Here is a 22,145-nt window from a genome sequence, read left to right on the forward strand (position 1 = left end):
ACTGGCAGAGAAAATGTAAACTGTCCCTCTTGAAAGAGGCTACTTGCTGCACCCATTTTTCTCTGTCTTAGCCAGGACCATCTGGAGCCCAGGAGGACCTGCATAGTAGGGGGGAAGGGGAGATGGGTCATTTCAGCTGCTTGGCTTGGGCTGCAGGACCCCCCCGTATGGAAGGGCACCTCTCCAGAGGTTGCTGCTGCTGTTCTTCCCACGGGTGTCTCTTCTCCAGGCTGTTCTACTGCAGGTTTCATTCTGGGGGACAAGATCAGACTGGCGCAGAGGCTCTGCTACAACTTACTGAATGTTAAAGTACCATGAGGTTAAAACTGAAGCAACACGATGATGCTTGAAAGAACTTCAGGGCTTGGGGCAGCTCAGACCTCAGTGCTCCACTTGGTAGAGTGTAATTTCCCACATGGGGAGACCCGGGATGCTGTGCTGTCACCGTGTTACTATTACGACACTCCAAGCAGTTGCAAAGCCGAAACGCCCGGAGTACTTCTCGGTAGTTTCTGACCCTGTCTGCAGGAAGCTTGACAGGACCCAGAGGCCTGGGTCAAGCATCTCGCTTGATCCGCGCACTCTCTGCCACCTCCCAGCTCTTGCTGTTAGCGCCTGCAGAAGCCACGGGCACGGAGAACTTTCCTCCACGGTGCACAGACGTCCCCAGGCTCCTTTCAGGATTCCAAAGAGCTCAAGGACTTTCTTCTCCCAGTTACATCCCTTATTCCTAAGCCTTGGTGCCCATCTCACCCTCCTTTAAAAGGGGGGAGCAGTATATTATATTTTAAAAACCCGGAATAAAACAGGGATCAATCAACATATTTCTTAGCAGAACTTCCAAGAGTCTCCGGCCTCACCAGCCACAGAGGCTGGCTGTTGCCTTCTTCATTGCTCAGCCTGCAGCTCATTTAAGGATCATTAGAGATGACTCATGTTCCAGCTCTTAAAATCAAACTTCTGCCAAATCCAAGACTGAATTTATCCAAATGGTGGAAACATGCTTTTACCAACCATCCACCAAAATACCTCTCATTCAGATCAACATTATGGCTGATTCAATCCTCTCAAATTTTAAAAATATTCTTACGCCTTCACCATCAGGACAGAGGCCCTCAGTGTTCCTCACACAGGCTCAGAGAATTCCATTCACAGTGGGGTTTGCTGACCAGGGTTCCGGCCTTCCTTTTTTTTTTTTTTTTTTTAACATCTTTATTGGAGTGTGATTGCTTTACAATGGTGTGTTAGTTTCTGCTGTATAAAAAGTGAATCAGCTATATGCATATGTATATCCCCACAGCCCCTCCCTCTTGCATCTCCCTCCCACCCTCCGTATGCCACCCCTCTAGGTGGTCACAAAGCACTGAGCTGATCTCCCTGTGCTATGTGGCTGCTTCCCACTAGCTATCTATTTTACATTTGGTAGTGTATATATGTCCATGCCACTCTCTCACTTCGTCCCAGCTTACCCTTCCCCCTCCCCGTGTCTTCAAGTCCATTCTCTACGTTTGCATCTTTATTCCTGTCCTGCCCCTAGGTTCTTCAGAACAATTTTTTTTTTTTTTAGATTCCATATATATGTGTTAGCATACAGTATTTGTTCTTCTCTTTCTGACTTACTTACTTCATTCTGTATGACAGACTCTAGGTCCATCCACCTCACTACAAATAATTCAATTTTTTTCTTTTTATGGCTGAGTAACATTCCATTGTATATATGTGCCACATCTTCTTTATCCATTCATCTGTTGATGGACACTTAGGTTGCTTCCATATCCTGGCTATTGTAAATAGAGCTGCAATGAACATTGTGGTACATGACTCTTTTTGAATTATGGTTTTCTCAGGGTATATGCCCAGTAGTGGGATTGCTGTGTAGTATGGCAGTTCTATATTTAGTTTTTTAAGGAACCTCCATACTGTTCTCCATAGTGGCTGTATCAATTTACGTTCCCACCAACAGTGCAAGAGGGTTCCCTTTTCTCCACACCCTCTCCAGCATTTACTGTTTGCAGATTTTTTGATGATGGCCATTCTGACTGGTGTGAGGTGATACCTCACTGTAGTTTTGATTTGCATTTCTCTAATATTAGTGATGTGGAGCATGCTTTCATGTGTTTCTTGGCAATCTGTATGTCTTCTCTGGAGAAATGTCTATTTAGGGCTTCTGCCCATTTTTGGATTGGGTTGTTTGTTTTTTTTATACTGAGCTGCATGAGCTGCTTGTAAATTTTGGAGATTAATCCTTTGTCAGTTGCTTCATTTGCAAATATTTTCTCCCATTCTGAGGGCTGCCTTTTTATCTTGTTTATGGTTTCCTTTGCTGTGCAAAAGCTTTTAAGTTTCATTAGGTCCCATTTGTTTATTTTTGTTTCTATTTCCATTTCTCTAGGAGGTGGGTCAAAAAGGATCTTGCTGTGATTTATGTCATAGTGTGTTCTGCCTATGTTTTCCTCTAAGAGTTTTATAGTGTCTGGCCTTACTTTTAGGTCTTTAATCCATTTTGCGTTTATTTTTGTGTGGTGTTAGGGAGTGTTCTAATTTCATTCTTTTACATGTAGCTGTCCAGTTTTCCCAGCACCACTTATTGAAGAGGCTGTCTTTTCTCCATTGCATATTCTTGCCTCCTTTATCAAAAATAAGGTGACCATATGTGCGTGGGTTTATCTCTGGGCTTTCTATCCTGTTCCATCGACCTATATTTCTGTTTTTGTGTCAGTACCATACTGTCTTGATTACTGTAGCTTTGTAGTATATAGTCTGAAATCCGGGAGCCTGATTCCTCCAGCTCCGTTTTTCTTTCTCAAGATTACTTTGACTATTCAGGGTCTTTTGTGTTTCCATACAAATTGTGAAATTTTTTGTTCTAGTTCTGTGAAAAATGCCATTGGTAGTTTGAGAGGGATTGTACTGAATCTGTAGATTGCTTTGGGTAGTAGAATCATTTTCACAGTGTTGATTCTTCCAATCCAAGAACATGGTATATCTCTCCATCTATTTGTATCATCTTTAATTTCTTTCATCAGTGTCTTATAATTTTCTGCATACAGGTCTTTTGTCTCCTTAGGTAGGTTTATTCCTAGGTATTTCATTCTTTTTGTTGCAATGGTAAATGGGAGTGTTTCCTTAATTTCTCTTTCAGATTTTTCACCATTAGTGTATAGGAATGCAAGAGATTTCTGTGCATTAATTTTGTATCCTGAAACTTTACCAAATTCATTGATTAGCTCTAGTAGTTTTCTGGTAGCGCCTTTAGGATTCTCTACGTATAGTATCATGTCATCTGCAAACAGTGACAGCTTTACTTCTTTTCCAATTTGGATTCCTTTTATTTCTTTTTCCTCTCTCATTGCCGTGGCTAAAACTTCCAAAACTATGTTGAATAGTAATGGTGAGAGTGGACAACCTTGTCTTGTTCCTGATCCTAGAGGAAATGGTTTCAGTTTTTCACCATTGAGAACGATGTTGGCTGTGGGTTTGTCATATACGGCCTTTATTATGTTGAGGTAAGTTCCCTCTATGCCTACTTCTAGAGGGTTTTTATCATAAATGGGTGTTGAATTTTGTCAAAAGCTTTTTCTGCATCTATTGAGATGATCATACGGTTTTTCTCCTTCAATTTGTTAATATGGTGTATCACATTGATAGATTTGCGTATATTGAAGAATCCTTGCATTCCTGGGATAAACCCCACTTGATCATGGTATATGATCCTTTGAATGTGCTGTTGGATTCTGTTTGCTAGTATTTTGTTGAGGATTTTTGCATTATGTTCATCAGTGATATTGTTGGCCTTCCTTAATCAATAGAAACTGACTAGAGGCCAGAGAAGAAATACAAACAAGGCTTTAATGGGGCCGCTGCTGCAGCAAGGGGAAGCAAAAACAAGTAACATGTTCCCTTACTCACTCCCCAAGGGAGGACAAGCTGGTTCTTCATATGGGATGAGGGTAAGGGCAGGTTCAGTGTTCCTCATATAGGATGAGGGTAAGGGCAGGTCCAGGGGTCGGGCCAGAGGAGTGGCTTAGGGGTTTGCCCACCCCTTTGGTGGTGTGTACAGAGGTATGCACAATACCCTGCTTTTGCTCCCCGTACTCTGTTTTTGCTCCCAGCTCTTCAGAAGTGGCAGTTGGGTTTTTGGTCTTTTTCTTTCTTGTTGTCCATAATTTGCCCCAACTGCACATGGATGCAGTTATTTTTAGTCTCTTATGGTTTCTTTGTATTTTGTTGCTTGAGAAGACGTTTGTCCAGGTGCAAGCATGCGGCAAAGGGTCCTAGGTCCCAGCCTGTCTCAGGGTTACCAATTCACGGTCTGACAGAGTACTCCTATCACGGGCATTTTTAAAAAGCTGACCAGGGGCTCGGGTATACACATCTTGATGGTGAGATCCTTTGATTCAAGCTCTTCGTTTTGCTGGTGAGAAAGCCAGGCCCATGACAGTAAAAGGTTTGCCCAAAGTCACATGGCTATGAAGGAAGCCTCCAACATGACACGGATGCTCAAACAGCCCTGACCTTCGCTCTAGGTCTAAAGGAGGGAAATCACTGTTTATTAATTCCTCTTAGGTAAACAATCATTTAGTTCTCTCGTTGGTAACAACTTCTCTCCTTACCAAAGAAGACTTCATGGCAGAGCGAACTAGGCTCAAAGAGGGAACAGCACTTGACTATGAACAGGTGGAAGGGAGGCTGTTCCAGGCAGCAGAAACAAAGGCATGGAGGTGGAACTTTCTGAGGTACATAACAGGTCACAGAGTAAGTGTTTCCTTGGAGTGGAGCACAGGCAGATGAAAACGATTTAAACAATTGTATCCTTGTAACTATTTTTCAAAAGTAATTACCCTCCCATTACATTAATACATATACAGAGATATAAGTCCCATCATATGTTAATTCTATCTTATTGTACCTTCAAGAAGTCTCCACCCCAAAACACTGAGGGGGAATCAAGTTTTGCTAATCACAGAAGGTAGATCGTAGAAGGTAAAGAAGAATTTACCAATCATTGGAGTTCTTCATAAAAGGCATGAGCTGCTGGGACTTCCCTGGTGGTCCAGTGGTTAAGAATCTGCTAATCGTAGGAAGTTTTGCTAATCATAGGAGGTAGATTTCATGTAAAAAAGAATTTACCAATCATTGGAGTTCTTCATAAAAGGCATGAGCTGCCAGGACTTCTGTGGTGGTCCAGTGGTTAAGAATCTGCCTTCCAATGCAGGGGACGTGGGTTCGATCCCTGGCCAGGGAATTAAGATCCCACATGCTGTGAGGCACCAAAGCCCACGTGCCCCAAGTACAGAGCCACAAACTCTGGAACCCGTGCGCCACAACTAGAGAAGAGCCCGCACGCTGCAACAAAGAGCCTGCATGCCACAACTAAGACCCGATGCAGCCTAAATAAATTAATTAAATAAATAAATAAATACAACTGCAGGATAAGTTAAAAAAAAAAAGTCATGAGCTGCCAACAAAGTAATGAGCTCTCCATTGCTTGATGCATTCAAGCAGGGGGCTGGATGACCACCTGACTGGAAGGTCAGAGAGATTTTTGCTTTGGTGAGAAGTTGGCAGGAGGACATTTAAGGAGTCTTCCAAGCAGAACTGGTGTGATCTTTGGGTTAGAACTAAGGATCCACCTGAGTTTATCCCCAGCTCTGCTCCTTAGCAGCTGGGTGACTTGGCAAAGTAGCAAACTTCTCTGTGCCCCAGTTTCCTTCAAGATAAAGTGGGAATAAATACCAGTACCTACTTCTAGGGTTGCTGCAAGAATTAAATGAGTTCATCCATACCGAGTGTCTGAGACATAAACAATGCTGGGTAAATGCTGGTTGTCGTTCTTGTTATGAAATTGTTATTATTACTGGGTACTCCGAGATCTCAGCATCTCTCACTCTCCAGCATCATGAGGCCCCGTAAGTAGATGCCACTGAAGTATACACCCAGCCAAGTGTACACTGGCTGATGCCACTGAAGGGGCTACACAACACAATGTGACATCCATCCAAGCACAAACCGTGTACCAAACACCCAGTTTCCTTCTGAAGGTTCCTTTTCTTCTTTCTTTTTTTAATTAAAACAGTTCTTATGAAGCAAAAAGAACAGTGAGACTCAGGTTTAAACAACTGGATTAATTTCTAATTACGTTAACACAGAGCAATGTAATTCCCATGATGTGTGAGTCTATCTTATTAGTTGGAATTCCACTGTTTTTCCACCCTCACCCCTTTGAAAAGCACTTCTGGTGGGGAGAGTGGAGACTCAGAGAAGGGACCCTTCCTGTGTTCCCACCCTGGCTTCCTGGTGCTGCATTTTTGGGGAAAGTTTCCCTTGAACTTCTATGCACCTCATTCTATCCCCCTGCAAATTTACACACAGAGCACCTTTGTGAGCCCAAGACTGAGGCAGGGAGAGAGCACAGAGAGGGTCTGTCTAGCCAAACAAGTTGATTCATGTGCAAAAATCCCCCAGCTGCATTTACAGATCAAATTGGAGATACTCTCAGCTGCTTCTGGTTGAGAATTCCACCGAAGCCCTTTACTGACTGTCTGTGCCTGTAGCACATACAGTTCCCAGGGCCTGCACAATAGTCTACACGTGCCAACGCATATGATCAGGGGTACGGGAGTAGCGTGTGGCTTCAAGATGTCTGTGTCATCCGACGGCCAATGGTTTCCTGAATATTTGCTGTGTAAACACATCCCTATCTAGTATCGTGCTGTAGCCCACAAAGTTTAACAAGGTCTGCCTGGTGGGGCACTTGAATTTTGAACTTAGCAACACTAGATGCTTGAATGCGTCAAGCAATGGGGGGGACTGACTTTGTTGACAGTTCATGCCTTTTAATGAAGAGCTCCAATGATTGGGAGGGAATAGTTATAGATCTGCACTGTCCTATGTGACAGCCACTAGCCACTTGTGGCTTTTGACACTTGAAATATGGTTAGTCCAAATTAAGATGTGCTATAGGTATTAAATGCATGCCAAATTTCAAAGATTCAGTACCAAAAAAGAGTCAAATAACTCATTAATCACTTTTTTGGTATTTTTTATTGAAGTATAGTTGAGTTACAATGTTGTGTTAGTTTCCGGTGTACAGCAAAGTGATTCAGTGATATATACATACATATATATGTATGTGTATATATATATATAAAATATATATTCTTTTTTATATTCTTTTCCAGGATAGGCTATTACAAGATACTGAATACAGTTCCCTGTGTTATACAGTAGGTTCTTGTTGGCTTTCTATTTTATATAGTAGTGTGTATATGTTAATCCCAAACTCCTAATTTATCCCTCCCCCCGTAATAACTTTTTAGATTGATTATATATGTTACAATGATAAATTGTCTATATTGGATTAAATAAAATGTTACTAAAATGTCACCTGTTTCTTTTTACTTTTTTAATGTGACCACTAGAAAAATTTAAACTGCACATAGGGCTCACGTTACATCTTGACTGTACAGTGTTAACTCAGAGTATTTATTAAAATCAGAATCTCATAGAAGTGGCCCAGGAATCTGCACGGTTAATAAGCACCCAGCTGACTGAGATCACTGCCATTTGCGGACCCCTGACATAGCAGGCAGCAATGTGGACCATGAGTCATAACACCTGGATTCTAAACTTGATTCAAGTTCCTCCTCATCAACAGAATGAAGGTCTTGGATTAGACCTAGAAAGTCATACGGCTTAAGGCTTCCAATCCCATTACCCACTGATTATACATCCATCGACCCATGAGCTCCCCAGAGACTGACTGGAGCCAAATGGATAACAACTTCATGCCATTTTTAACCTTATGAACTATTCATTTCATTCCTCCAAGAGGACTCTGACAAAAGATGTTAAACCGGTCGTCCAAACAGCAAAAGGGTTTTCACTGGGGAAAAGAAATGACCCCTTCAATATATTTCTAAAAGTAACCAATGAAATAAGTGAGCAAGGCCATGTGGTTTTGGAGAAGGAAAGATAGGAAGCAGAGAAGCAAGTGGATAAGATCCACCCCCATCTAAACCCTGAGTGCACTCAGGGTAAGGGTGCAGGACAGTCTCCAGATCCCTGGCTGCAGAGCACACGAGCAGGTGGGCTTTAGATTTGAGATGATAGAATTTCAAACAAATGTTGGCTGACTCGTGTGTGAGGACAAATTGCACCAGACTGCCTAAAAGGAAAAGATCCTGGTTTGAACCTTTTCCTTAATCAATGCAAGAATCCTCACTTTCCTCCATCACTTTCTTAACACAAAAAAGAAAGGCATAGGGCTTCCCTGGTGGTGCAGTGGTTGAGAGTCCGCCTGCCGATGCAGGGGACACGGGTTCGTGCCCCGGTCCGGGAAGATCCCACATGCCGCGGAGCGGCTGGCCCGTGAGCCATGGCGGCTGGGCCTGCGCGTCCGGAGACTGTGCTCCGCAGCGGGAGAGGCCACAACAGTGAGAGACCTGCGTACCGCAAAAAATAAAAATAAAAAAAGGCATAAAGGGCCAGCAACAAGCTGGTCAATTCAAGGATCTTCTATGGCTGGGAATATCCAGCACACATGGAAAGACTGTTTTCTCCACTAAATAATAATGATCCAAGACATAGGGCTGTGACAGTATATGCCATGCTGAATATCAAACACGTGCAGAAGAGATCAATTCCCACATCTTGCTTTGCTAAGGGCTCTCACACTTTCAGCCTCAGACCTTCCTAGATTACATTTTCCTGTTAGTTTGATTCTCAAGCTTGACCTAAATGTTGGCTTCTTCCCACGCTCATTAAACCGGGGCTGGCCTGCCCCACAAGACCTTTACCACTCCAGTCAGACAATTCTTGCCATCAGACAAGAGGAGGAAGACAAACAAACTTCTAAGAAGTGAAATAGACTGAACTGGGACCCAAATTATGAGATAGCACCATGAATAAACACGCACAGAGATTCCAGGTAAACTGTGGTTCTGTTTACAGTGGAACAGGACGTTCTTTCCTGGGACATCTCCTCCTAGCTTACCTGATTAGCAGCTCCACATTCATACGATCCCCTCCTCAAAAGTTTTCTTTGCTGCATAGGCAGGTGATGGCTTTTTGCACCAGATGAGCTTAGTTAAACAGAAGCAGGGTGATCTAGGTAATCAGCTACATACATTGCCAAAGAAGACCCCTAATAATATCACCAGCTGCTATGGCCGTCACCTCTTCCTCTGCACAGAAAACAATGAGTAGTATCCTTTCTGCTGTCCTTGGATCCCAGCAGAGAGAGGAACATCTGGCTATGCTTAAAGTACTGGTGGTAGAGATGCCGGGTCACCAGGAACCTAGGTTAATGAGCAGCCGAAAAGCTTGCTGGAAGAAGTTGGCCCAATAACTAACTCTTGGTCACCAGCAGAAGTGATTCTGAGTAGACCTTGATGCTTGGTCTGAGCCCAACTCAGCCCAGCCCAGTCTGCCATCTACAGAGGTTGTAACTGAAAACAGAAGTTGTCTTTCTCAGAAGCTATCTAAGGCAAGGAGGCTCTGCTTCAGTTACCCTTCAGGAAGTACAAGACCGGGTGAAACAGGAATTCTTTCCACAGAAGACCACACCGATGTGGCTCCCAAGGGCCCTACCATCTATATCAGCAGCACAAGCAGAAGAAATGGCACCCAAGGGAGGGGACCTGGGAGGGGAGGTGGCCCTTGTTCCTGGGGGTAGCGTCGCTCTCCAGGAGACTTGGGTGGCACTGGAGAAGTCTCTGTAGGCAACTACCCATCTTCAGAGGAATAAAATGGCAGCTGTCACATGGCAACTAAGCCTGTGAGTAATTGGGAGAAAGGTTTCTGAGGGTCAGGCTCCCATAAAAAAAGCAAGAAAAATATAGTCTATACAAAATTAAACCTCTTTTAAACTCCACAAGTTGTGTGGTCTTAACAAATTCAAACCTTTTCTGGGATGCAAACATTGAAGACAAACTGAAAGGCTGTGGGTTCCTCCAAAGGGCAGCTCAGAGATCTCTTCTGCTCTGATCTCCTTTTAGGATTAGGCAATTTAGCTGGTTTAATCTGAAACTTAATGGAACTGAAAGATAAACCTCTCAGGTGAGTAAATGGGACGCAGAACAGAGATCATTAGCTGTCATGAGAAACCAATGCCAAAGGCGTTAGGCCCGTGGGTTCCACCTGTCCAGAGGATGGCCAACTTCACAAAGGAAACAGGAGAGTGTTTGACTCTGGGGTCATAAAGATGTGGATTCAAGTCCCAGCTCCGCCACTTGTGAATATTATAAATTTTAACAAATTAGGTGACCTCTCTGCACCTTGGACACCTCAACTATCAAATGGGGATTCTAATAAATATCTTGCAGGACTTTTTTTTTTTTTTTTTTTTTTTAACATCTTTATTGGGGTATAATTACTTTACAATGGTGTGTTAGTTTCTGCTTTATAACAAAGTGAATCAGTTATACATATACATATGTTCCCATATCTCCTCCCTCTTGCGTCTCCCTCCCTCCCACCCTCCCTATCCCACCCCTCCAGGCTGTCACAAAGCACCGAGCCAATATCCCTGTGCCATGCGGCTGCTTCCCACTAGCTATCTACCTTACTACGTTTGTTAGTGTGTATATGTCCATGACTCTCTCTCGCCCCGTCACAGCTCACCCTTCCCCCTCCCCATAACCTCAAGTCCGTTCTCTAGGAGGTCTTGCAGGACTTTTTGAAGGTTAAATAAAATGTATAAGCCCTGAATAGAATGTTTGGCATATCAGAGTTGCTTTTTTAAAAAAAAAGTAGCAATTACTATTAACCAGCCAATTCTAAACATCCTTTATACATAAAGAAACAAACTTATGGTTACCAGGGGGAAAGGGCGGGGGGAATAAATTGGGAGACTGGGATTGATGTATACACACTACTATGTATAAAATAGATAACTAATAAGGACCTACTGTATAGCACAGGTAACGCTATTCAATACTCTGTAATGACCTATATGGGAAAAGAATCTAAAAAAGAGTGGATATATGTATATGTATAACTGATTCACTTTGCTGTACACCTGACACTAACACAACAAATAAATAAATGAAAGCATGAAAACAAATTAGAGACTGATCCCACTGATGGAGGTTCAGGAACTGTAAGTGTGTTTATAAAGCCATGGAATTTGAGAGAGAAAATCTCCAGATTACACGGTCCAACCCCCTTATTTTTTGCATATGGAACTGGGGATGTTAAGTGTCAAACTAAAGCCACACAGTCAGTGGGGGACAGACTAGAACCACGCTTGGCTACTGTTGTGGGTTGAATTGTATTCCCCAAACAAGACCTGTTGGAGTCTTAACGCCAGTACTTCTGAATGGGACCTTATCTGGAGATCAAGTCTTGACAGAGGAAATCAAGTTCAAATGAAGTCATTAGGGTGGACTCTAATATAATATAACTGGTGTCCCTAGAAAAAGGGGAAATTTGGACATAGAACAGGGAGAACCCATATGAAGATTGGAGTTATACTACCACAAGTCAAGAAACTACCAGAAGCTAAGAGAGAGGCCTGGAAGAGAACTTCCCTAGAGCCTGCAGAGGGAGCATGGCCTTACCAATACCTTGGTCTCAGACTTCCAGCCTCCAGACCTATGAGACAATAAATATCCATTGTTTAAGCCACCCATTTTGTTTTCACTGCAGTATAGTTTATTTACAATGTTGTGTTCATCTCTGCTGTACAGCAAAGTGATTCAGGTATACATATATATACATTCCTTTTTTTATATTATTTTCCATGGTTTATCATAGAATACTGAATATATTTCTCTGTGCTATATAGGACCTTGTTGTTTATCCATTCTATATATAATAGCTTACATCTGCTCACCCAGCCTCCCACTCCATCCCTCCCCCACCCCCTCCCCCTTGGCAACCACAAGTCTGTTCTCTATGCCTGTGAGTCTGTTTCTATCTCTTGGGTATGTTTATTTGTGTCATATTTTAGACTCCACATATAAGTGATATCATATGATATTTGTCTTTCTCTTTCTGACTTACTTCACTTAGTATGAGAATCTCTAGTTGCAACCATGTTGCTGCAAAAGGAATTATTTCATTCTTTTTTATGGCTGAGTAGTATTCCATTGTATATATGTACCACATCTTCTTCATCCATTCATCTGTCCATGGACATTTAGGTTGTCTCTATGTCTTAAGCCAATCTGTTTTTGATACTTTGCTAGGCAGCCCTAGTAAACTAAAACAGCAACTTCCCATAGACAAAGCCATCATACTAGTCATTTTTAAGTTCTGTTACGTAGGACCCCAGGGACTCTGGCAGACAGTGATATGCTGGTAAATGTTTAATAAGTGGGTCTCAGGAGGAGGTGACTGGAGACCTGATGTGCGGTATTTGTCAAGTTCCATGGTGTAACGACTCTCACCCTGGTTAATTTCAAGCTACCCATGTGAGATCAGTGAACGCAGAGGCGGGAAGAGCTGTAGCACCATCAGCTCTCATGAGCCAGGATATGCCCCGTGGGAGGCACCTCAGGGGCTGCCGTGGGACAAGGGAAAAACCAAAGAGGCAGACCAAAATAAGCCCTGTGTGTATGGGAGTAATGCTACTCAAAGGTGTGAAACCATTGCAGTAGACCATGGTCCTCAGAGGAATACATCCAACTTCTATTTTCAACCTGCAGTTCCAGTTAAGTGTCTGCAACCCTCTCCAACCTCTGGAGCCCCAGGTAAGTGTCTGTCCAAGGGCTTTAGCGGCCACCCCAAAGGGTGTTTTGTCAGAGGTCACCCTCCTCATTCCTGGCCTCTACTCCCTGCCCGTTAGAGGTCATGCAGCTTTTCACTGACCTAGAGATAAATATCAAAAAGAATATCTTTCTTTCACATTCACCAAAGGGCCAAGTTCTTTACCAAAAAATGTCTCTTTAGGGAAATAATTCTAGAACAATCTATTCACAGATTCTGAGTCCTTAATCTAGCTGTCCAGTGTGACAGAACTGAGGCACTGTGAAAAGGTTTCCTGTTACTGGGCCTGTTCTCCAGGTTGATGCTTTTTAATAATAACGTTGATGTCTCGAGTCTTCGCAGACCTGTTCAACCAACAAGACTTGGCATTCCTTGTCATTTTATTTACGCTTCTTTGCCAAGATGATGGACGCATCTCACAGTTCAACTGTCTCTAACAGACTAAATATATAGACTCAGCACAACAAACAATAATGGTGAAAATAACACAGTAGAAAGAGCGCTGGCTTAGGAAAGAATTCCTGTGTTCTAGAACCAGCGCTGTTGTTCATGAGTGTTATGAAGTCTTTTCACTTTTCAACCTCTTTATCTGCAAAAGGAGGGAACAGGGAGTGCTAATCTCTGCACAGGTGTGTCGTGTGGCTCGAACGAGATGCCAAACACGTTAAACACATTATCATCTGTGTTTTCCACTTACCTGCTTTGTTCTAATGATTTAGGTAAAAGGGTTTATATGATTGATTAATATGAGACAGCATTCAAAGTTTCAGAGTAACTTTCGTAGTAAAAAGCAAACTAATTAAGAAAAAGGTAATTCCAAAAGTACTATTTTTTTGTTTAGTCTGAGAGATTACAACCAGATCATTTCTTTTTAAAGGTAAATCTTTTCTTTAGGAGTGTGTTCCCCCCACCATGCCTTCCAGCCACATCATCACTAGCTCCAGCACACCTGGGCATGTTAATGTGTGGGATACCTCAGGTGATAGCTCACCACAGTAAATGACAGCCTGAGGCCCAGGAATAAGCACCGAAATGGACAACAGAAAGTAGAGAGAAAACTCCAGAAGAACGAGGAACCCATCTCTCTCTTCTCATTTGGTATATTTCCCTGTGTACATGCGCGTGTGTGTGTGCATGTGTTCTCCCAGATTGTCTCAAGCAAACTGAATCACCTGCAACTCAGAGTCCAGCGGGCTGACCTCTTGCTGCAGAGCAAAAACTCCAATGCATAGGATTTTTTGGTTTTCCTACAAGGAAAGAATGAAGAAGATGGAGGGGATGTATCGTTAGAATGCTCTTGTTTAAAGGAGAAAAAGGAATCAAATGAAAGAGTCCCAGGTTCCCTGTCTGGGGGAACAGAGGAATAACAAAGGGAATGTAATAGTAAAAATTAATAACAACAATAATAATAATAAAATTACTGTTGGCTCCAAGAGACTCTCATATTCCACTCCAATTCTAAAATTGGAAATAAAAACTGGAGTGCCACTGAGGCAGGGACTGTAGGTTTGTGAGTTACACGCTTCAAGCTGCATGTGACTTCACCAAAAGAGTAAAGGCAAAGGCCCTAGAAGACACAGTGAGGGCCCCCAGGGTGGGAGGGAGACGGGGAAGGCTCAGGAAAACTCAGCAAAGGTAGTCACAACTATGGGTGCCAAGAAGAAGATGGAAAGAACAAATTCCCATCAAAGGCAAGGTAAGAGGGTGCTTTCTACAAGGACAGGTGGTCACTGTGCCAGATTTTGGAAAGAAATTAGGGAAGAGAGACAGAGGACTAATGAGGTCCAGCCAATAGTTTTGTCGATAAGGTAGCCATTAGGGTTCCTCGGTGGCGTATTTGTAATAGAGTGGTGGGGACAGGAGCAACTAGTAGGTGGGACGGTCACTGATAATTACGGTAGGGAAATCTTCAATCCAAACAAACGTGAGATATGGGGGTGTGAACTGTGTGGACAAAGGCTGGTTAATTGCAACGGGATGGAAGAGATTTGAAGGGACCCAACCTGGAACTTCAAGGAGTCACTGGGGCGGGGATAGGGTAGAAGGGACTTGGGGGCAGTCTGACCCAGCCTCCGGATCCAGTTCCGCAAGCAGGGCGTAGGGTCCAAAGGGGTTGGCAACAGCCAACCACGAGTCATCCCGGGGGGCAGACAGTGTGGGGGCAGGTGAAGGAAGGGTGCAATCTGTCCACGTGGTGAACTGTAAAGTTTCCCAACAAATAAACTAAACCAGGAGCAGGAAGGAAGCAGGAGGAGGAGCTACTCAAGGAGGTGGGGAGAAAGACAGCCAAACAGCATTGGGAATCCGGACAGATAGACGGCATCCCGCCAGTGGGCCATGACTCAGGGGCAAGACACCAGTCCCTGGGGAGGATGGGCGAGGGCAAACAGAAGGGACCCATCCAAACCGGAGTGGGGGGATTGAGTACCAGGCAGATTCCTAAGGGAGGGATAGGGGCCCCGTCGCTGCGTGGAAGCCAGTGGCAGACCTGGATGTAAAGCAGACCTGGAAGGGCAGACAGAGGGACCAGTTGCAGCCCGGAGTGCTGAGCCAAACCCCCTCAGCTCCTTCCCCTAGTGGGGCAGAAAGGGCCCAGACCTGAGGCACAGGAGAGCCCCGTTTCATCCAAAAGATCTTAGCAGAAGAGGGCCACCAAGGATGAGAATCAGGCAGGGGCCAGAGAAGGGATGCTTTAAGATATAGTGGGCCTCATCTTAGAAACAGAAACAGAAAAGGAAGAAGGTAAGGGAGAGTCTAGAGATCGTCATGAAGAGTATTTTATGGGGAGGAGACCAAGGAAGATTATGGGAAGGAATCAAATTCCCAAAGAATGCGTGCCCTTGCTCCCCTCAGGCCTAATCAGTCACGGACCCAGAGATATCATAGAACGATCATTCATCAAACACGGTGCACCCTGGAATCACACCAAACTGGAGTCTGATCTGCTGTGTGAGGCCCAAGGAATCATCTCTAGATTGTAAAGACCGATAGATACCCACACGAGTCCCCATAAGAGGTTACGAGGGCTCCTTGTGCAGTAGTTAGTTTTTCTCAGTGCAGCCTCCCTTATTCTGAGATCCTCTTATGGTTCTAACTGAGGGCCAAGAAGTGAGTTTGAGAACTTCACACAGGACAAGGTAACCCCATTCCTTCTCCTCCGAGTTTGCCAGCTCCTCCCAGCGGCTGGTTTCAGTTTCGCGACTCTTCTTGTTCAGGATAACAGCTAAGGTGCCTTTCAGTGAGATGACTGAAAAGGGAGATCTCTTCCTAGCCAAACAAAGGCTTCCAAACCATCAGTTCCTATTTTAAACTTTTTAAATGAACCCAAACTCTTGAGTACTAACAACTCTTTAAAACTTTCTGACTTTAGGTTGTCCCCTTAAAAACTGTATGCTGGATAAGTGAAGTAAGTCAGACAAAGACAAATATCTTATGATATCACTTATATGTGGAATCTGAAAAAAGATACAAAGGAACTTATTTACAAAACAGAAATAGACTCACAGACACACAAAATAACCTTATGGTTACCAAAGGGGAAAGGGGGGAAGGGATAAATTGGGAATTTGGGATTAACAGATTCACGCTACTATAAAATAGATGAACAACAAGGACCTACTATATAGCACAGGAAACTATATTCAATATCTTGTAATAACCTCTAATGAAAAAGAATCTGAAAAGTTTTATATATATATACATATATATGTGTATAACCTGAATCATTATAAGCCAACTATACTTCAAATTTTTAAAATTGTATGTTTGGTTTTCCTTTAAGGGGGGAATATTTTGGATTTGCTTTTGTCAGCTTCCAAGGAAGGATCTGCACCTTTACATTAATATCTTAACCAAAAGAATAAAACATTGTGACACCTCAGCTGCTGCGTCCAGGAAGCTGGGGATCGCTGAGGAATAATCCAGACAGAACTTTCAGAGGACGAGGAACTAGCACCTGGCAGTCTCCCGTTTCTTTCAAGAGATTAAATCATACCTCCCCAGGTAATCAGACTGACCTTGATCAAAGTTCTCAGTAAAGAAATGAGGAGGACACCTTGACCCAAAAAATCTCTGGCCCATGTGTCAGGAATGTGGCAGGGATAAGTGAGGACAAGATTGGTTCCCAACTGTGGTTTATTTTCAAATCCAGTAAAACATAGAACATGGGTCATTTGCAAATTCCAGTAAAAACAATTCAAACGTGAAGTTCCTGGGACTTCGGTACATGTATTTTTGTTTGCATCCTCTCTTTTTTCCCCTCAACGTCATGTATGAGATGGCTGAACGTAGACTCTTTTTTATTTTTACTCAGTAAATGTATTTATTTACATATAGGAGATAATGAGATACTCATATTTCTTAAATCAATACAGATGATGTTTTCAAAACATGATTTAGCTACTGGGAATATGTGAGTTCTTGATAAATCTCACTGATAGGCAATTTCAAAACACTTACAGAAAGAAAATCACCTGTTTCCATGGTTTATAACCCACACACTGATATAGACTGGAAATTGCTCTCTCCATTCCTCCCCTTGCCTCGATCCCCTTGCACAATCTCACCTGCCCAAAAGTCCAGAGGGCAGATGACAGTTAGCAGGGAAAGGACACGGCAAGTCGCAGCTGCCCTGGCTTCACCGGCATGGGTTTACTCCACCACATAGTACCTAGTCTGATCTCCCTCTTCCTCCTGTCTGTTTCCGCAGTCCCTTCTGCTGGTGGCCTCCACAGGAATCTCCACTCCAGTGGTCCTGGCAGCATCATGGGCCTTATAATGGGGTAGCCCTGGGCTCGAATCCTAACTCCAACATGGAAAAACTGTGGGATAGGGAGGGTGGTAGGGAGACACAAGAGGGAGGGGATATGGGGATATAGGTATACGTATAGCTGATTCACTTTGTTATACAGCAGAAACTAACACAGCACTGTAAAGCAATTATACTCCAATGAAGAGGTTAAAAATAAATAAATAAATAAAATACATGTAACATAAAAAAAAATGTAATGACAGTTCACAGGCAGTACAAAAAGAGGTCACATGCTGGATCTGGTCCAAGAGTTGTAGCTTGCTAAGCCCTATGTTACTGTATACCTGTTACAGTTCTAAGGATCCATAAATACTAAATCATTCCAGCGATCCTAAAAGAACAAAAAAGAAAAGCTTTGACCCTGAGCCAGCTATCCAAACTCTGAGCCTCAAGTTTCTTGTCTATAAAATGGGCTTATGATACCTACCACTTAGGGTTCCCATGAAGATAAAATAAGATCATATATGGGAATCCCCTGACATAAGGGGGTGCTCTGTGAACCTATGTTCCCTTCCTTCTTTCCTCCTCAGTTTACTTATAAACTTACACTAAATGAACATGCAAGGAATAATTTGAAAAGACCTTGAGGTAGTTCTTGCCCTCCAAGAAAAACACAATGAGTTACAGTATCTTACAGAATGTTCAAAGAAGAATAAGAAAAGTGCTCAAGAGGATGAAGAGGTTTCCATGAGGAAATGAAGGGAAACATAACTTCCTACCTGGAAAAGCACAAGGAAAGACATGTTTAGATGCTACCAAATCTACAAAGCCTGGGCACGGAGTGAACACAAGGACATTTGCATCAAGTTTGGATATATTGGAATGTTACCTGCCCTCCTGGATCTCCCCACAACTGTTTCTTCTTCTGCAAAATGAAGATAACAGTACATAACTCAAAAGACTGTAGAGAGGATTAACTTCAGATAATGTGTGTAAAAAACTTAACACAATGCCTGAGTATTAGTTTTCTATGGCTGTTGGAATAAATTACCACAAACTTAGTGGCTTAAACAACACAGATGTATTATCTTATGATTCTGAAGATCAAAGTCCAAAGTCACAGACATAGAGAACAGACTTCTGGTTGCCAAGGGGGAGGGGGGTGGGACAGGGACAGACTGGGAGCTTAGGGTTAGTAGATGCAAACTGTTACACATAGGATGGATAAACAACAAGGTCCTGTTGTAGAGCACAGGGAACTGTATTCAATACCCTGGGATAAACCATAATGGAAATGAATATAAAAAGAATGTATATATGTGTATAACTGAGTCACTTTGCTGTACAACAGAAATTAACACAACACTGTAAATCAACTATACTTCAATAAATAAATAAATAGAGATAAAAAAAGTCCAAAGTGGGTCTCACTAGGCTAAAATCAAGGTGTCATCAGGGCTGCCTTCCTTCTAGAGGTTCTGGGTAAGAACCTACTTCCTTGCTTTTCACAGGTTCTGAAGGCAGCCTGCATTCCTTGGCAGGTGGCCCCTTCCTCCGTCTTCAAAGCCAGCAGTGTAGCATCTTCAGATCTCCCTCTGACTCTGCTCTTCCCACTTTTTCCATAAGCACATTTGTGATTACCTTGCACCCACTTGGCTAATCCAGGAAAATCTCCCTACCTCAAAATCTTTACATCAATCACATCCACAAAGTCCACTGTGCCATGCAAAGGGACATGTTCACAAGTTCTGTGGATTAGGATGTGGACATCTCTGGGGCCCATTATTCTACCAACCACAGTATGATCTGTAGTATGTTCTCGACACATGGGAGCTGCCATGGCAAGAAGGAAGGAGAGGCAGCAGAAGCAGCGGGAGGGGCCTAAGGAAATTTATTGCCTAAATATTGAAAACTCGTTCCTAAGTGAGTTCAAATAAAGCCACAGATGACTCATCCGAAAGGTCTGCGAAGGAAAGCTAGGGATATTTGTGGTATGTCATCAACTTTCAAAGGCTAGCAGCATGAGAGGTAACAGCCAACTCTTCTTTAGTAAATATAATATGTAGGTACCATTTAAAATCATCACCATGGGCGGCGATGGACGCTACCCAGACTTATTTTGGTGGTCGTCTCACAATATATGCATGTATCGAATCATTATGCTATGCTGAAACTAATATAACTTTATATGTCAATTACATCTCAATATAAATAAATAAATATCATGAGAATCTTAAGGGTATTTTTCAACTCAGATCAGCATTTAAGCTAGAAACCCAAGAGCCACAAATTGAGAAATCTGGCTTAACGGGCATCATCCATCATCACGCTGGGAAACAGCCTTCATTTGCCTCTGAATTAATAAATGCTCAAGGCATAATTTCATGCCAGAATGGCAGGAACATAGTTTTTCCTGGGCTGAAGCAGGCTGAGGTGGGTCTGGCACTCTGACCTGAGACACAGCTAGAGAATCTGGTACATAGGATGAGCAGCATGTGTCTTAAATCAGCATTCACAGTCCCAATCCAGCTCTTGACCGGTCCTCTGTCAGGATTAAGAGCCCTGAAGAGTGGCAGAAGGGCAAGTTGTCCCGCTGCCTAAATGAAAATAGATCCATGTGCTTTGAACTCCCCAAACACAGGTGTAAAGTTAACTTTTAAAGTTATATTTGATGATATAAATTTAAGAACCTGACCACCTGTTCTGTTGCTCCCATGGGCGTGCACTGGAGTACACAGTGCAGACACAGCAGGCACTCTGAATTCACTCAAGTGCCCATGATCAGCTCCGATGCAATGCCCAGGACTATGCTCTGCAGACGCAGGAAGATGAGATCTTAAATTAGAAGATTTTTGAAGGCAAATGGAGGTGGCCACCAGCCTCTGCTACAAAGCTGCTTCACAGGGCCCCTTGAGAATTTCTGACTTTATGAGTCCTGATGTGCTCCCAAGATAAACAGGGACCTATGTTCCCCTAGGAAACAAAATGGATGGACATGTTGGATGGAAGTAATTAACAATTCTCTCTCTCAGTGCTGAAGAAGGCCTGCTATTATCCCGGCTGTCTTTCTGACATTCATCCATGAGGAAAGAGGAGGATGATTACAAATAAAAATGGCTCATATTTATTGAGCACCTATTTTCTGCCCTGCATTGATCTTAACTTTATTAATTCATTTAATTCTCAACAATCAGGTGAGTTATTATTATTTTGCCTCCTAGATAACTGAGGAACACAGAAGTTAGATTCCTTGTTCAAAATCTTAGAGCAAAACAAACAAAGATTCAAACCCGAGCCCTCTGGGTCCTAAGCCTGAACTCCAAACCATTCGGCCCTATTTTTCTCAAGAATTAACAGATCCATTCATAATTGTCCTACTTACATTTTTCAACAGAATCATTTTTGTCCTAATATACTTTGACCCTATTAAAGGTAACAGTGCCAGGCACTGGGATTTTCTTCTGTTTTGCCTTTCAGAGCAAGGACACAGGCCCATTCAATGCTTTAGTATAATGCTACCTAAAATCAAAGAAATATGATCTTACTTATTTTAACAAACACAACACTTCACAGTAGAAATAAAAATGGTCTTCTTGCTGCCTTGCTGAATCACTGCCTTGCCCATCTATTGGCATCACCAACACCGGGCCTTCAGCCATAATGTGGTTACCTAAGAGCACACAGATGGTGTCTTTATCTTCTAGATGGTTTTCCAAAATGCCCCCAGCATCTGACACCTCGCTCAGGCTACACTTCTTCTCCAAAATATGCATGTTGTAAATTTCTCAAATATCTCATGGATTGCACGTGTGGGGAAAAACGGGAGCTTTGATCATAAGAACACACCCCAACAAAAAATTTTTATTCTAAAGCTAGAACATTGTTAAGAACAAACCTGTATGAAGGGTTTCCTCTCACAAATAGAAGTTGATGGAAAAAAGCGGTTCTAGTAACTGGGCTGTAAGCCTGGACCCCTCAACTAGGTTGGACTGGCACCAAATAATCTTTGGAGACTGTCCTGGACAGTCTTGCCATGGATTTGGCTGTCAGCCTCTTAACCCTTTCTCCATGTTTGGGAACTTCTACCTACACATACTGTTTACCTTCATAGTCTATCAATATCACCACCGAAGCTGAAAACGCCTCCACCCTGCCTGCTCCTACATCTGGTGAGGAAGGCTGGTCACGTGACTTCGCGTGGCCAATCAGATGCTCTGGCTGGGTTTTTGCCCCCGGACTGAGTGACCCAGGTTTATTTTCCTTCACCACATTTATTACTGTGTTTATGAGTTCATTTATTTTATTTCCCCAACTGAATGTAAGGCTCCATGAGGCTTATATTTATGCTATATACCTAGTACCTAAAATAATACCTGGCTCACAATAGGAACAATATATTTCTTGAACGAGTGAATAAATGGATGGATAGATGGAATAAATTATGCATGTGCAAAGGAAGGTGAATTTACCATTCCCTTTCCCACAAGATCACGCATCATAAAGAATCTCATGGATGCAATCCTTCACGCAGACATTACCATTAAGAGAAAGAAGACACGAGGGGCAAAACAAGATCATGCTACTGTTATTGTGGAAGGAGGCATTCACCCCTTCCACTATGCAACCTGTTCTCCTGAGCAGAACTGTACACATTCTTTCCCCTGGCAGTGCATAACCAAAAGGA

General features: G+C 42.9%; 1 protein-coding gene across 3 annotated transcripts in view; it reads right to left on the reverse strand.

Moving 5' to 3' along the window:
• Nucleotides 1-22,145, reverse strand: part of SETD4 (SET domain containing 4) — a 282,732-nt gene that overhangs the window by 100,754 nt on the left and 159,833 nt on the right. The window contains exon 14 of one of the 3 annotated variants that reach the window (XR_007477397.1): nucleotides 13,787-13,958. The exons of the other annotated variants lie outside the window; for them this stretch is intronic. The gene's annotated coding sequence lies outside the window, so the exon portion shown is untranslated. Of the gene's footprint in view, nucleotides 1-13,786; nucleotides 13,959-22,145 lie in introns of those variants that run through there. 3 annotated transcript variants of the gene reach the window in all.

Source organism: Orcinus orca, chromosome 5 (assembly GCF_937001465.1).
Source record: "Orcinus orca chromosome 5, mOrcOrc1.1, whole genome shotgun sequence".
NCBI lineage: Eukaryota > Metazoa > Chordata > Mammalia > Artiodactyla > Delphinidae > Orcinus > Orcinus orca.